The sequence below is a fragment of the Dendrobates tinctorius genome, unplaced genomic scaffold (genome assembly GCF_039654945.1).
Source record: "Dendrobates tinctorius isolate UK_male_01 unplaced genomic scaffold, ASM3965494v1 ptg000366l, whole genome shotgun sequence".
NCBI lineage: Eukaryota > Metazoa > Chordata > Amphibia > Anura > Dendrobatidae > Dendrobates > Dendrobates tinctorius.
The window spans coordinates 3,337,884-3,353,196 of NW_027362032.1; positions in this window are offsets into that span (position 1 = coordinate 3,337,884).

Here is a 15,313-nt window from a genome sequence, read left to right on the forward strand (position 1 = left end):
GACCTTATGTCCATCTAGTTCAGCCCATTTTTAGTGCAGCTGTTCTGCATTGTTGATCCTGGGGAAGGCAAAAAACCCACAGAGTAGAAGTCAATTTTCTCCATAGGGAAAAAAATTCCTTCCCCTAAGCTGGGTCAACCATCTACCTATAATATTCTGTTATTCGTAACCTTCTATACTGTTATTCACAAGAAAAGCATCCATTCCTTTCTTAAATTCATTCAGTAAGTTGGCCATCACTACTTCCTCAGGAAGAGAATTCCAGAGCCTCACTGCTCTTACCGTGAAGAACCCTCTTCTATGCTGGTGCAGAAATTGTCTTTCCTCCAAACAAAGAGAATGCCCCCCTTGTTCTTGTCACAGTCCTTGGTACAAACAGTTCATTGGAGAGATCTCTGTATTGCCCTCTGATATACTTGTACATATATATTAAGTCTCCCCTAAGTCTTCTCTTTTCTAGAGTAAATAGACCTAATTTTGATAACCTTCCTGGATATTGTAGTGAACCAACTCCATTTATCATTTTAGTAGCCTGCCTTTGAACCCTTTCAAGATCAGTAATGTCTTTCTTGAGCATCGGCGTCCAAAATTGCACACAATACTCCAAGTGTGGTCTGACGAGTGATTTGTACAGAGGGAGAATTATGTTTTCATCTCGTGTCCCCAGACCTTTTCTAATGCATCCCATGACCCTATTTGCTTTGGTGGCAGCTGCCTGACACTGGGCACTCCAATTTAGCTTCTTATTGACTAAGATGCCTAAGTCTTTTTCCATGTCTGATTTCCCCAGCAGTTTCCCATTTAGTAAGTAATTGTAGCATCTGTTTCTCCTTCCCATGTGCATAACCTTACACTTATCTGTGTTAAACCTCATTTGCCATTTTTCAGCCCAATTCTCCAATTTACTCAAATCTGTCTGTAGTTGCAAACTGTCCTCCTTTGTGTTAACTACCTTACATAGTTTTGCATCATCTGCAAATACTGATATTTTACTGTGTAAGCCATCCACTAGATCATTAATATATTAAATAGTAGGGGGCCCAATACAGAACCCTGTGGTCCCCCACTAGTAACCCTGGCCCAATCTGAGTGTGCCCCATTAATAACCACTCTTTGTTTTCTATCACTAAGCCAGCTACCTACCCATCTACACACATTTTCCCCTAGCCCAAGCTTTCTCATCTTACTGACCAATCTTTTATGTGGGACAGTGTCACATGCTTTAGAGAAGTCGAGATAAATGACATCCAATAATTCTCCTTGGTCCATTTCAGAGCTTACATCCTCATAGAAGCTGATCAGGTTAGTCTGACAGGAGCGATCCTTCATAAATCCATGTTGATATGGAGTTAAACATTTATTAACATTGAGATATTCCATAACGGTATCCCTTAGAAACCCTTCAAAAATTTCACCCACAACAGATGTTAAGCTTACCGGCCTATAGTTTCCAGGTTCCCTTTTACACCCCTTTTTGAATATTGGTACCACATTTGCTTGCCGCCAATCAAAAGGAACAGACCCTGTTTCTATAGAGTCTTTAATGTTGGAACAGTTTTAACCAAACTTGAATCTTCTTAAATGGATTGTCTCTTGTCATTCCTCATGTTTGCTGCCAAAAGGATAAAACTAAACTGTATTAACCCTCAACTGGTGAGCTGGAATTTGACACACCCCAGGGAATTTTTGTTCGGCTGACATTCATTGAAAAATGCGGGTATGAGGATATGTGTCTCACTAGCTTCCATCCATTTCCTTGTCAACAGGATGTCGTCAAGGCCTCTCTCTTCTGGCCAGCCACACAACAGAGCTAGCTGTCGTTAAGTGTTGTCTTGGCCTTGCTGAACCCCACATCACCACTCATGTAATTCTTTTTACACATTTTCAAAGTTTGAAAACTTCTTTATTTTTGCACAAATTTATAACTGAGTTTCTGATTGTTCGTGATACTTGGTGTCAAAAATTTGCTATACTTATGTGTAGTGTTGAGCGATACCACCCGATACTGAAAAATATCGTATCGGAATGGATCGGCCCATCTAAAAAAAGTATCGGGTATCGCCGATTCCGATCCCGGAAGTCCCATTCAAGTCAATGGAACAAAAATATCGGAATTAAAAAACCCTTTCTTTCCCTGTCGGTTAATTCTACATGAAGAAAAACAACTAATAATAATGTAGAATGTATTGAGGGAGGTGTAGGAGACATTAAAGCCATAGAGGTTTAGCCCAATCAAATGGAATAGCAGGATTTTTTTTTTTAAAGAAATTCGTAGTTAAAAAGATATTGACTATGTTAAAGTCTTTAATTTTTTGTCAGATATGTATGTTTCACTACTTCCATGCTCTTCACCTTCTTTTTTACTTCTCCCACACTTTCTTCTTCATCATCTTCAGCAGCAGCAGCAGTATCGTCTTCTTCTTCTATTCTTCTTCATATTCTACTTCATCTTCTTCTTTTATTCTTCTTCATATTCTACTTCTTCATCTTCTTCCTATTTTTCTTCATATTCTTATTTGTGTCATGCATTACTGTAGTTGTTATCTATAAAAGTTTGAAGATTACACCTTCCGTTCAGCCTGTCACAAAAGATTTACAACAGGATTTGTCCGCGTTCAGTTTGGCCTTTTCCAGGGGCACCACGAGGAGGAACGGACTCACCCCCATACACTGCTTAATCTTCTTCTGCTTATAAATTTGATAATCTCATTTGCTCAGAATTTTAGTCTTATGCTTAATGTTCTGCTTTTGGTTTTTATGCTTCTTGGTCTTCTGTCTCTTGTTGTTCTGCATCTTGGTGGTTGTCTTCCTGTTCTTTGTCCTCTTGGTCATCTTCTTCAGGGTCATCTTTTAGGTATACTTCTGTGTGGTCTTCAGGGTCATCGTCTTCAGGGTCATTGTCAGGGAGATCCAGAGTGAGAATCAAAAACCATTTCCACAAGCTTGAACTTTGAAAAGTAGCAGAAGTTAAAAGAAGGCTGAGGAACTGGCGAGAACCAGCTGATGGTACTGAAACCCGGAGTGGCAGCAGAATGAACAAGAGCCAATGGCACAACTGTGGACCAGCTGACGGTGCTGGAACACGGTTACTAAGCAGGAGGTACCTGTGCTCCAAAGCACTACCGAGGACCAGCAGACGTTGGTGGAACTCGGATACCAACAAGGAGGCACCTAGGCCAAAGGCACTGCCGAGAATCAGCTGACGGTGCAGGAACCCGGATGGGTAGCAGAAGGTACCCATGATTAGCAAAGTGTCGCGTCCGCGAGCAGGCCGCAGTTACCGAAACCCACAGTCCTACAGGGGGTGCTTTTCCTATTTTCACTATGGAACCAGCCTTTGTTACCAGAACCCGCAGTCCACATAGGAAGCACTGAAACTGCAGGCACCATAGACTCAGCTAACCCGACCGCAACACGACAGGACAACGTATCAGTGGCAAAGTGACGTTGACACTACCCGGAAACAGCAGGCGTGCTGTAACCAGGCTGGGCAGGAGGCAGTACCCGTGCCAAAGACACTGCCGAGAACCAGCTGACGGTGCTGGAACCCGGAGGGGCAGCAGAATGAACAAGAGCCAATGGCACAACCGTGGACCAGCTGACGGTGCTGGAACACGGTTACTAAGCAGGAGGTACCTGTGCTCCAAAGCACTACCGAGGACCAGCAGACGTTGGTGGAACTCGGATACCGACAAGGAGGCACCTAGGCCAAAGGCACAGCCAAGAACCAGGTGATGGTGCTGGAACCCGGATGGGTAGCAGAAGCTACAAAACTCAATGGAACTACCGAGAACCAGCTAAGGCTACTTTCACACATCAGGTTTTCGGCGTCAGGCGCGTTCCGGCGTCGTGCCGGAGCGCCGGATCCGGCAAATGTTTTGTAAAACCGGATGTGACGGATCAGTTTTTCTGCCGGATCCGTCTTGCGCTTGACAGCTAAAACCGGATCCGTCTCATCCGGTTCATCCGGTTTTCGATCCGTTTTTCGACGGATTACGCCGGATCCGGTTTTTAAAATCGCCCCTTGTGGCCTTCCGAACGGGATTGGCTACTGAAAAACTATATATAGCGTGTTCCTACAGCCCTTCTTTGACAGGTTGTAGAGGAGAAAGTGCAGGTTGGAAAGAAGAGCAAGTTACTGGCGAAGATGGATGTTGTGATTGGAAATATTTTGAAGAATTTGGCGGATTTTACAGCGGAGGCGAATTGTTTGAGGGTGATTGTTCTGGAGAAGGAGAGAGCGAGACAGCAGTGCATCAGGCATCGTAGATGACGTTTGTGGATCCACTCCATCACAGCCAAGAGAATGACGCGTGGGGTCTATTCTACACTCTGCATGGACCTTAGACGAAACCCGGATAAATTTTTTGGATATGTTCGGATGAAAATGGAGAATTTTGATTACTTGGTGGAGCGCATTGCACACCTCATAAGAAAATCGGACACCTATTGCCGCTTCTCTGTTTCACCCACAGAGCGTCTGGTGACTTTAAGGTAAGCCACATTTATTGGATATGCCTCGCATCAGAGCACACTTTCACTGCAATCTTGTTGGTGGTAGCTGAGTTTTGGTATGTAATGCTGTGATTTTAAACTAATTGATTGTTTTTTAATTCCCCACAGATTTCTTGCAACTGGAGAATCCCTTTCGTCACTGCATTTCCAGTACAGACTCGGGATTTCCACCATATCTGGAATAGTGAAGTACACATGCCGTGCACTGTGGGACTCCTTAGCTGAAGAGTTTTTACCAGAGCCCACAACAGAGAGGTGGCTTGAAATTTCAGAAAAGTTTCAACAGATATGTCAGTTTCCGAACTGCTTGGGCGCTGTGGACGGGAAACATATCCGCATTGTAAAGCCAGCCGGATCGGGATCGGAATATTTCAATTACAAGAAATATTTTTCAATTGTCCTCATGGCCATCGCTGACGCGGAATACAAATTTATTGCTGTTGATATTGGGGCCTATGGCCGCTCCAATGACTCTCAAGTTTTCAAACTGTCTGCCATGGGGTGTAAACTGTATGGAAACACCTTCCAGTTCCCATCCCCTAGACCGCTGCCGCAAACATCTGGTCCACCTATGCCATTTGTCTGTGTAGGGGATGAAGCCTTCCAGCTGTCAGAACACCTTTTGAAACCATACGGTAGCAGAGGATTCTCAAGAACAAAACGCATTTTTAATTACCGCCTCACAAGAGCAAGAAGAATGGTTGAATGTACCTTTGGTATTCTGACAGCCAAATGGCGGGTCCTATTGACTGCGATCAACCTCAAGACAGAAACTGTGGACGAGGTGATCAAAGCTTGCGTGGTACTCCACAATTTTGTTATCTGCAAGGAACCCATTTCCATTGAGGACACCTCTGAAGAAACCACCTTGCAAGATTACCAGGACATTACCACTAGAAGTTCTGTGACGGTTTCAGTAATGAGGGACAATTTTGCACAATACTTTATGTCACCTCAAGGCAGAGTACACTGGCAGGATGACAGAGTGTGAAAGATTTGTGCCCTTAACCAAACTTGTGTACCTTCTGTACCAACAGTATATACCTTTGCCAACCAAAGTTGGCTATCTTGTCATGGTCTCTATTTTTAGCTTTAGGCCACAGGTGTGTACCTGGTTGCATTTTATGCAAAGTATTTCACCTTTTAGCAAAAGTTGTCTACATTGTTAGGAAATCACCAACAATAAACACAACTTTTTAGGTGAAATACTTTGCTTCAAACACAACCAGGAACACAACTGTGGCAAAAAGGTAAAATTTACCTTTTGACCTTTGAAATTATTTACCTTTTTTTTTAAACATATTTCGCTGCAGAAAGAAATGACAGACAACCATTGTAAAACGATAAGTTAACTTTTATTTAAATTTTTTTTTTTTTGTAAAATGTTTTTAACCCCTTACCTACAAATGACGTAATATTCCGTCCATGTGACCATGGACCTAATTACCATGGACGGAATATTACGTCATCGCGATCAGCGGCGCCCACGTGGTGAGCGCCGCTGATCGCGGCTGAGTGTCAGCCAATTATCAGAGCTGACACCCGGCACAATGTGTCAGGGGCGGTCACGGACCGCCCCCGACACGTTAACCCCTTGCACACCGCGATCAAACACGATCGCGGTGTACCGGGGGTTAAAGGGAAGCATTGGCAGGGAGGGGGCTCCCTCCTTGCTTCCCTGAGCCCCCCACAGCAGCGCAATGTGCAGCGCTGCTGCGGGGGGGGCTCCTTTCCTGCAGGTCCCCTGATCCAATATGGCGACGGGGACCTCCGGGGGCCTGCAGGAAGCTGGCTTCCTCAGTGCCTGCAAAGCGCAGGCATGAGGAAGCCTGTGCAGTGCCTGTGACAGATCGCTGATCTGTCACAGTGATCTGTGATGTGACAGATCAGCGATCTGTCACAGGACAGTGATGTCCCCCCTGGGACATTTTAATAAAGTAAAAAAAAAATAAAAAAAAAGTGTAAAAATAATTTAAAAAAAATATCGCCAAATAAATTAAAAAAAAAAAAAAATATTCCCCAATAAATTCATTTTTTGGAAATAAAAAAACAATAAAAGTACACATATTTGGTATCGCCGCGTCCGTAATGACCCGCCCTATAAAACTGTCCCAATAGTTAACCCCTTAAGCGAACCCCTTAAGCTGAAAACGTCATCTTGTCCCGCAAAAAACGAGCCACCATACAGCATCATCAGCGAAAAAATAAAAAAGTTATAGCTTGCAGAATAAAGTGATGCAAAAATAATTATTTTTTATATAAAATCGTTTTCATTGCATAAAACCGACAAAACATAAAAAACGACCTAAATGAGGTATCGCTGTAACCGTACTGACCAGAAGAATAAAACCGCCTTATAAATTTTACCGCACCCAGAACGGCGTAAACGCACCACCCAAAAGAAATTCATGAAACGCTGGTTTTTGTAAATTCTGCGTCCCAAAAAACGAAATAAAAAGCGATCAAAAAATGTCACATGCCCGAACATGATACCAATAAAAGCGTCAACTCGTCCCGCAAAAAATAAGACCTCACATGACTCGGTGGGTCAAAATATGGAAAAATTATAGCTCTCAATATGTGGTGATGCAAAAACTATTTTTACAATAAAAAGCGTCTTTTAGCGTGCCACAGCCGCCAAACATAAAAACCGCCATAAATAGTAAATCAAACCCCCCGTTATCACCCCCTTAGTTAGGGAAAAATAATAAAATTAAAAAAATGTATTTATTTCCATTTTCCCATTAGGGCTAGGGTTAGGGCTAGGGTTAGGGTTAGAATTTGGGGTTTCCACTGTTTGGGCACATCAGGGGCTCTCCAAACGCAACATGGCATCTGATCTCAATTCCAGCCAATTCTGCTTTGAAAAAGTCAAATGGTGCTCCTTCCCTTCCAAGCTCTGCCATGCGCCCCAACAGTGTTTTACCCCCTCATATGGGGTATCAGCCTACTCAGGACAATTTGAAAAACAACTTTTGGGGTCCTATTTCTCTTGTTGCCCTTGGGAAAATAAAAATTTTGGGGCAAAAATATCATTTTTGTGGAAAAAATTTTTTTTTGTTATTTTCACGCCTGGGCATTATAAACTTCTGTGAAGCACTTGGGGGTTCAAAGTTCTCACCACACATCTAGATAAGTTCCTTGGGGGGTCTAGTTTCCAAAATGGTGTCATTTGTGGGGGGTTTCCACTGTTTTGGTACATCAGGGGCTTTCCAAACGCGACATGGTGTCTGATCTCAATTCCAGCCAAAAAAGTCAAATGGCGCTGCTTGCCTTCCGAGCTCTGCCATGTGCCCAAATAGTCATTTACACCCACATATGGGGTATCAGCATACTCAGGACAAATTGCACAATAACTTTTAGGGTCCTGTTACCCTTGGGAAAATAAAAATTGGGGGTGAAAAGATCATTTTGTGGAAAAAATATGATTTTTTAATTGTACCGCTGTACATTATAAACTTCTGTGAAGCCCTTGTGGGTTCAAAGTTCTCACCACATATCTAGATAAGTTCCTTAGGGGTCTAGTTTCAAAAATGGGGTCACTTGTGGGGGAGGTTTCCACTGTTTAGGTACATCAGGGGCTCTCCAAACGCGACATGGCGTCCGATCAGAATTCCAACCTATTTTGCATTGAAAAAGTCAAACGGCGCTCCTTCCCTTCTGAGCTCTGCCATGCGCCGAAACAGTGGTTCCCCCCCACATATCGGGTATCAGCGTGCTCAGGACAAATTGAACAATAATTTTTGCAGTCCAATTTCTCCTGTTACACTTGGTAAAATAAAAAAAATTGAACCTGAAGTAATTTTTTTTGTGAAAAAAAGTTAAATGTTAATTTTTTTTAAATATTCAAAAAATTCCTGTGACGCACCTGAAGGGTTAATAAACTCCTTGAATGTGGTTTTAAGCACCTTAAGGGGTGCAGTTTTTAGAATGGTGTCACTTTTGGGTATTTTCTATCATATAGACCCCTCAAAGTGGCTTCTAATGTGATGTGGTCCGTAAAAATAAAATGGTGTTGCAAAAATGAGAGATCGCTGGTCAACTTTTAACCCTTATATCTTACTAACAAATAAAAATTTTGGTTCCAAAATTGTGCTGATGTAAAGTAAACATGTGGCAAATGTTACTTATTAACTTTTTTGTGTGCCATATCTCTGTGATTTAAGGGCATAAAAATTCAAAGTTGGAAAATTGCGGAATTTTCAAAATTTTCGCCAAATTTCCGTTTTTCTCATAAATAGACGCAAGTTATATGAATGAAATTTTACCACTAACATGAAGTACAATATGTCACGAGAAAACAATGTCAGAATCACCGGGATCCACGGAAGCGTTTCAGAGTTATGACCTCATAAAGGTACAGTGGTCAGAATTGTAAAAATTGGCCCGGTAGTTAACGTGCAAACCACCCTTGGTAGTGAAGGGGTTAAAGTTAAAAAAACTTTTTTAATAAATGTTTTAAACCAACCAAATGGGCATTTTTATTAAAAAAAAACATTATAACTCGGTGTAGTGTGGGGTGGAAATACTGCTGGAGGGGCTGCGGGACACTTCGACACTGGGAGTGTGGAGAGAGGACTGGGATCGTGGTGGGGAAGGAACAGTTAGAGGTGAAGGTGTGTAAAAAGCTACAGAATGGGTGGACATGTGGGAGGCAGAAGAGGTGGTGGGCGGTGGAGTGGAGGGTTGGGCAGGGACTGTAGGAGCAGATGATGTTGATGGCAAGTTGTATGGGGAAGGAGTTTGGTAGGGGGAAGGAGTTTGGTACGGGGCAGGTTGCTGGAAGTGGGGAGTTGTCTGGTACTGGGGAGGTTGCTGGTACTGGGGAGGTGACTGGTACTGGGGAGGTGGCTGGTACTGAGGAGGTGGCTGGTACTGGGGAGGTGGCTGGTACTGGGGAGGTGGCTGGTGCTGGGGAGGTGGCTGGTGCTGGGGAGGTGGCTGGTGCTGGGGAGGTGGATGGTATGTAATAGGAGGGGGAGGATGGAAAGTGGCTGGAGGGGGTGCAGGTGGAGGAACTACTGGGGTGGGAGGAGGAGGTTGGGAGGTAACGTGCTGGAGAGCACAGTGGCATGAATGCATTACATGCATCTGCTGGGTAGGAGAGAGCATTTCCATGCGCTCCACAACAGACCTGAAAAAGGTGTGGTTTGGCGAAGATCTTGCTTCTGAATGCATGGTTTGCAGAAGTGTCTTCACCTCCAGAATGCTGGAGTTGATCTGCTGAAAGCCTGCGGAGATTTGCTCTGACAAGACTTTTAGACAGTTCTGGAAAGATGCATTCAGATGCAAGAACTCTGGCGCATAAGTCTTTTCCTGACTCCTCTGCCGCTGCCGCCCAGTACCCGCAGGTGTACTAGAGGTGGCAGGGGCAGAAGGGTGGGGTAAAGGGAAAGCGATCTCCTCCCCAGCAGCTTCATGTAATGTAGGCGGCCACAATGCTCCTGTGCTGGTGGATGGGACAGATGGGTCGAATGTGTGGGAAGGCTGGGAAGGTGCAGATGTACCGGGGCGGTCGAAGTGTCCCTCGGTGCCGGTCTCCTCAGGGATCGCCTCAGAAGGGTCCAATCGTGCAGGCTCCCGAGTGCTGCTCACCGTGCTGTGGAATAAAGAGAAAAAAAACAATTAAAATAGTGACATGGTATGGCCCTGGCTGAAAAAAAATTGTTACATCTAAACATTTTTTTTTCACATGTGGTGTGTAATATTTACCTTCTGGTGACCATTGTATCCCGGAGGAACGACAGGGCTCGTGCGTACTTGTACTTGCTCCTGCGTCCTCCAGATCCACTCGGGGCCCGCATCTCTTTATTGAACTCCTTCTTGAAACGATCCCTCACAGACCGCCACCGCTTCACAATTCTGTCCCCTGAAACGAGAAAGGACAAAGTGGTTAGTATACAACATCAGTGTTTCCCAAACTCCAGTCCTCATGGTCCCCAGGGGTCATGTTTTCAGGATTTCCATAGTAAATAGAAATCCTGAACACATGATCCGTGGGGACCACGAGGACTGGAGTTCTGGAAACATTGGTTTACATCAAGCAACTGGTACTGTATATACTTACGCTCTTTAATCTGGGCCCGAGCATCGAGGTCCTCCCAGCGGCCCACAAGGAGCGAACAGATTTCCTCCCAGAGTCGTCGGGTAACAATCAGGTCAGCATGGCGGCGGTCAGCCATATTCCATAGCGGCTCCCTTTCTCTGACGAGATCAATGAGGTGGTCCACATCAATTCCTCCATCCTCACCGTCTGAGTTGGGAGCACGCTGTGAAGGCTGTTAAAGTAAAAGAGAAAAATAGCAAAATTAGTCACCACACTTAAGACATGAAATAAAAAGTGTACCAAAATTTAAAATTTAAATATTATACTTACACGCTGGCGACCGCCGCGTTGCTGTCGCCGACGACCCTGGGAGGCACTGCGAGGACCTCTTGGCCGAGCACCAGATTGGGAAGACTAGAGAAGAAAACAAAAAATGTTATGTCTTTGGATGTAGGCATTTGTTTGCTGTGTGTGGTCTGCAGAACATTGTTTTCTATGTGTTGTGTGTAGTGTGATGTTGTGTTTCTGCGTTTGATGCAAAAAACTTACCAATTGTGAGCCCACTCCAAGTGTCTGTCCACCCCTTCCTTCTTCTTCTCAGAGCTCCTCTTCAGCTTGTGATTCCTGTTTTGAAATAAAAGGCAATGAATAGACATATATTACAGAGATGATGGATTTTGGAAATAAAAACTTACCGTCAAACGCTGACGATGCGAGGGAGGGCTCCCAGAAGAAGATGTGCTGTCATGTTGCTGGCCAGACTCCATGGCTGTGGGTAGTGCTGCTGCTGCCAGTGCTGCTGCTGCTGCTGCATCTCTTGGGCAGCTGTTGAATAAAGAGAAACAAAGGGCCAATGAATATCTTGATATTCCATGGCCCTAGTTTTGAGGAATGGGGGATTTGATAATTACCGTCTCTCATCTGCTGCTGGACTCCCCTCCCGTTGTTCAGCTTGGTTGCTTTGCTGCTCCATTTGGGGTGGTGGTGGTGCTGATGGTGCTGCAGTGGTCTCCTGCCTTCTCCTGCGCCTGGTTGCTATCTTTGGTGGCATGTTGGGTGTGGCTGAGGGTCCCACTGTCATGCTTTTATATATGTGTGATGTGGGCAGAGCTACTGAGCATGCTCAGACCTAAAAAAACGGATCCGGCCACTGGATCTGGCTTTCGCCGGATCCGGCGCATTGCGGCGCTCATAGACTTTCATTGTGTGCAAAAGCCGGACGCGCCGTTACAGTAGCCGTTTTTTCCAGACGCCGGATTGCGACACAATGCCGGATCCGGCGAAAACCGGATGAAACGCATGGCCATCCGGCGCAATCCGGCGCAAATGCAAGTCAATGGGGGGAAATCGGATCCAGCATTGCATTTTGCCGGATCCGGTTTTTGTCAAAAGAGCCGGATCGCGCCTGACGGCGAAAACCTGATGTGTGAAAGAGGCCTAACGGTGCTGGAACCCAGAGTAGCAGCAGAAGGAACAAGAGCCAATGGGACAACCGTGGAACAGCTGACGGTGCTGGAACATGGTTACTAAGTAGGAGGTACATGTGCTAAAAAGCACTACCAAGGACCAGCAGACGTTGCTTGAACTCGGATACCGACAAGGAGGCACCTCAGCCAAAGGCACTGCCGAGAACCAGCTGACGGTGCTGGAACCCGGATGGGTAGCAGAAGGTACCTATGAAAAGCAAAGTTGCAAGGCCGCGATCCGGCCGCAGTTACCGAAAACCACAGTCCTACAGGGGGTGCTTGTCCTATTGGCACTATGGAACCAACCTTTTTTACCAGAACCCGCAGCCCACATAGGAAGCACTGAAACTGCAGGCACCATAGACTCGGCTAACCCGACAGCAACACGACAGGACAACGTATCAGTGGCAAAGTGACGTTGACACTACCCGGAAACAGCAGGCGTGCTGGAACCAGGCTGGGCAGGAGGGAGTACCCGTGCCAAAGACACTGCCGAGAACCAGCTGATGGTGCTGGAACCCGGAGTGGCAGCAAAAGGAACAAGAGCCAATGGCACAACCGTGGACCAGCTGACGGTGCTGGAACATGGTTTCTAAGCAGGAGTTACCTGTGCTAAAAAGCACTACCAAGGACCAGCAGACGTTGCTGGAACTCGGATACCAAGAAGGAGGTACCTAGGCCAAAGGCTCTGCCGAGAAACAGCTGACGATGCTTGAACCCGGCTGGGCAGGAGGGAGTACCCGTGACAAACACACTTCTGAGCAGCAACATGCGATGTTGAAGCCCAGGGGTCAATCATGCAGCACGCTGAGGCCAACATGGAGCGAGTTTTATATTGGTTGTACACAACTACTGATTGTAACCGTGCTCCACTTTGGCCTCTGGCTCTACTATCTCTAGTATTTCCCCTGGCCTCCAACCACGCCAGTTGCTGCTCTGCAGTGTTGTCTGCACAATCCACACTTGTTCCTGAGTTACTGGGGCTCAGTCACGTCAGTTGATCCCCTGATGTGTGTCCGGCAAGGTGTCCTGCTCTGTCCACATTCCCACAACTATTAATGGGAATGGGGACAGAGCAGGAGACATTGCTGGACACACATCAGGGGATCAACTGATGTGACTGAGCCCCAGTAACACAGGAACAAGTGTGGATTGTGCAGACGGCACATCATAGCAGCGACTGGCGGGGTTGGAGGCCAGGGGAAATACTAGAGACAGTACAGCCAGAGGCCTAAGTGGACCACGGTTAAAAGTCAGTAGTAGTGTGATGTTGGAGGCAGCAGTAGACTTTGCCATCCGCACAGCAGGGGAACAGCTGGCGTTACTGAACCCCACAGACACAGGAGCGAGTGTTTCTATCTGTGCGGACGGCACTTCCAGGCTACAAGAGGCTGTGTTGTAGCCCAGGATCAATGCTCCGAGCAGGCTGAGGCCTACTTGGAGTGAGGAGAAAAAGCGTTGTAGTGTGAGTTTGGAGGCAGCGTTACTGAACCCCACGAACACAGGAGCGAGTGTTTCAATCTGTGCGGACGGCACTTCCAGGCAACAACTGGCTGTGTTGTAGCCCAGGATCAATGCTCCGAGCAAGCTGAGGCCTACTTGGAGCCAGGAGAAAAAGCGTTGTAGTGTGAGTTTGGAGGCAGCAGGAGACTTTGCCATCCACACAGCAGGGGAACAGCTGGCGTTACTGAACCCCTCTAACACAGGAGCGAGTGTTTATATCTGTGCGGACGGCACTTCCAGGCTACAACTGGCTGTGTTGTAGCCCAGGATGAAGCATGCAGCAGGCGGAGGACAACTTGCAGCTGGTTTTATAGAGGTTGTAGACTACTACTGATTGTCACCGTGCTACACTATGGCCTCATTCACACTACTAGTAATGTGAATGTGGACAGAGCAGGAGACCTTGCCGGACACACATCAGGGGATCAACTGACGGGACTGAGCCACAGTAACTCAGGAACAAGTGTGGATTGTGCAGACGCCACTTCAGAGCTGTAACTGGCGGGGTTGTTGGCCAGGGGAAATACTAGAGACAGTGGAGCCAGAGGCCTAAGTTGAGCACAGTTACAAATCTGTAGTTGTTTGCATGTAAATGGAGCAGGAGACATTGCCGTCTACACAGCAGGGGAACTGCTGGCATTACTGAACCCCACTAACACAGGAGCTAGTGTGTGTTTCTCTGCGAAGAAGGCACTTCTGAACACCAACTGGCATTGTTGGAGCCCAGGATGAGGCATGGAGCAGGCTGAGGCCTGATGGTGTTGGCATGTGGAGGCAGCACTAGACTTTGCCATCTACACAGCAGGGGAACAGCTGGCATTACTGAACCCCACTAACACAGGAGCTAGTGTGTGTTTCTCTGCGAAGACGGCACTTCTGAACACCAACTGGCGTTGTTGGAGCCCAGGATGAGGCATGGAGCAGGCTGAGGCCTGATGGTGTTGGCATGTGGAGGCAGCAGGAGACTTTGCCGTCTACACAGCAGGGGAACAGCTGGCATTACTGAACCCCACAGACACCGTAGCGAGTGTGTTTATCTCTGTGAAGACGGCACTTCTGAACACCAACTGACATTGTTGGAGCCCAGGATAAGGCATGGAGCAGGCTGAGGCCAACTTGCAGCACGTTTTATAGAGGTAGTAGACTACTACTGATTGTAACCGTGCTCCACTATGGCCTCCGGCTCCACTGTCTCTAGTATTTCCCCTGGCCTCCAACCTCGCCAGTGACAGCTCTGAAGTGGAGTCAGCACAATCCACACTTGTTCCTGTGTTACTTGGGCTTAGGCCCGTCAGTTGATCCCCTGATGTGTGTCCGGCAAGGTCTCCTGCTCTGTCCTCATTCACACTACTAGTAATGGGAATGTGGACAGAGCAGGAGACCTTGCCGGACACACATCAGGGGATCAACTGACGTGACTGAGGCCAAGTAACACTGGAACAAGGGTGGATTATGCAGACGCCACTTAAGAGCTGTCACTGGTGGGGTTGGAGGCCAAGGGAAATACTAGAGACAGTGGAGCCAGAGGCCTAAGTGGAGCAGGGTTAAAAATCAGTAGTAGTTTAAAGGTGGATGGAGCAGGAGACTTTGCCGTCCACACAGCAGGGGAGCAGCTGGCGTTACTGAACCCCACTAACACAGGAGCTAGTGTTTTTCTCTGTGCAGACGACACATCTGAGCGACAACTGGCTGTGTTGAAGCCCAGGGATTATAGTTCAGGTGGTAGAAACATGAACACAACAGGAGACCTGGATACAGTTGCCATCCAATTATTTAGTCGGGA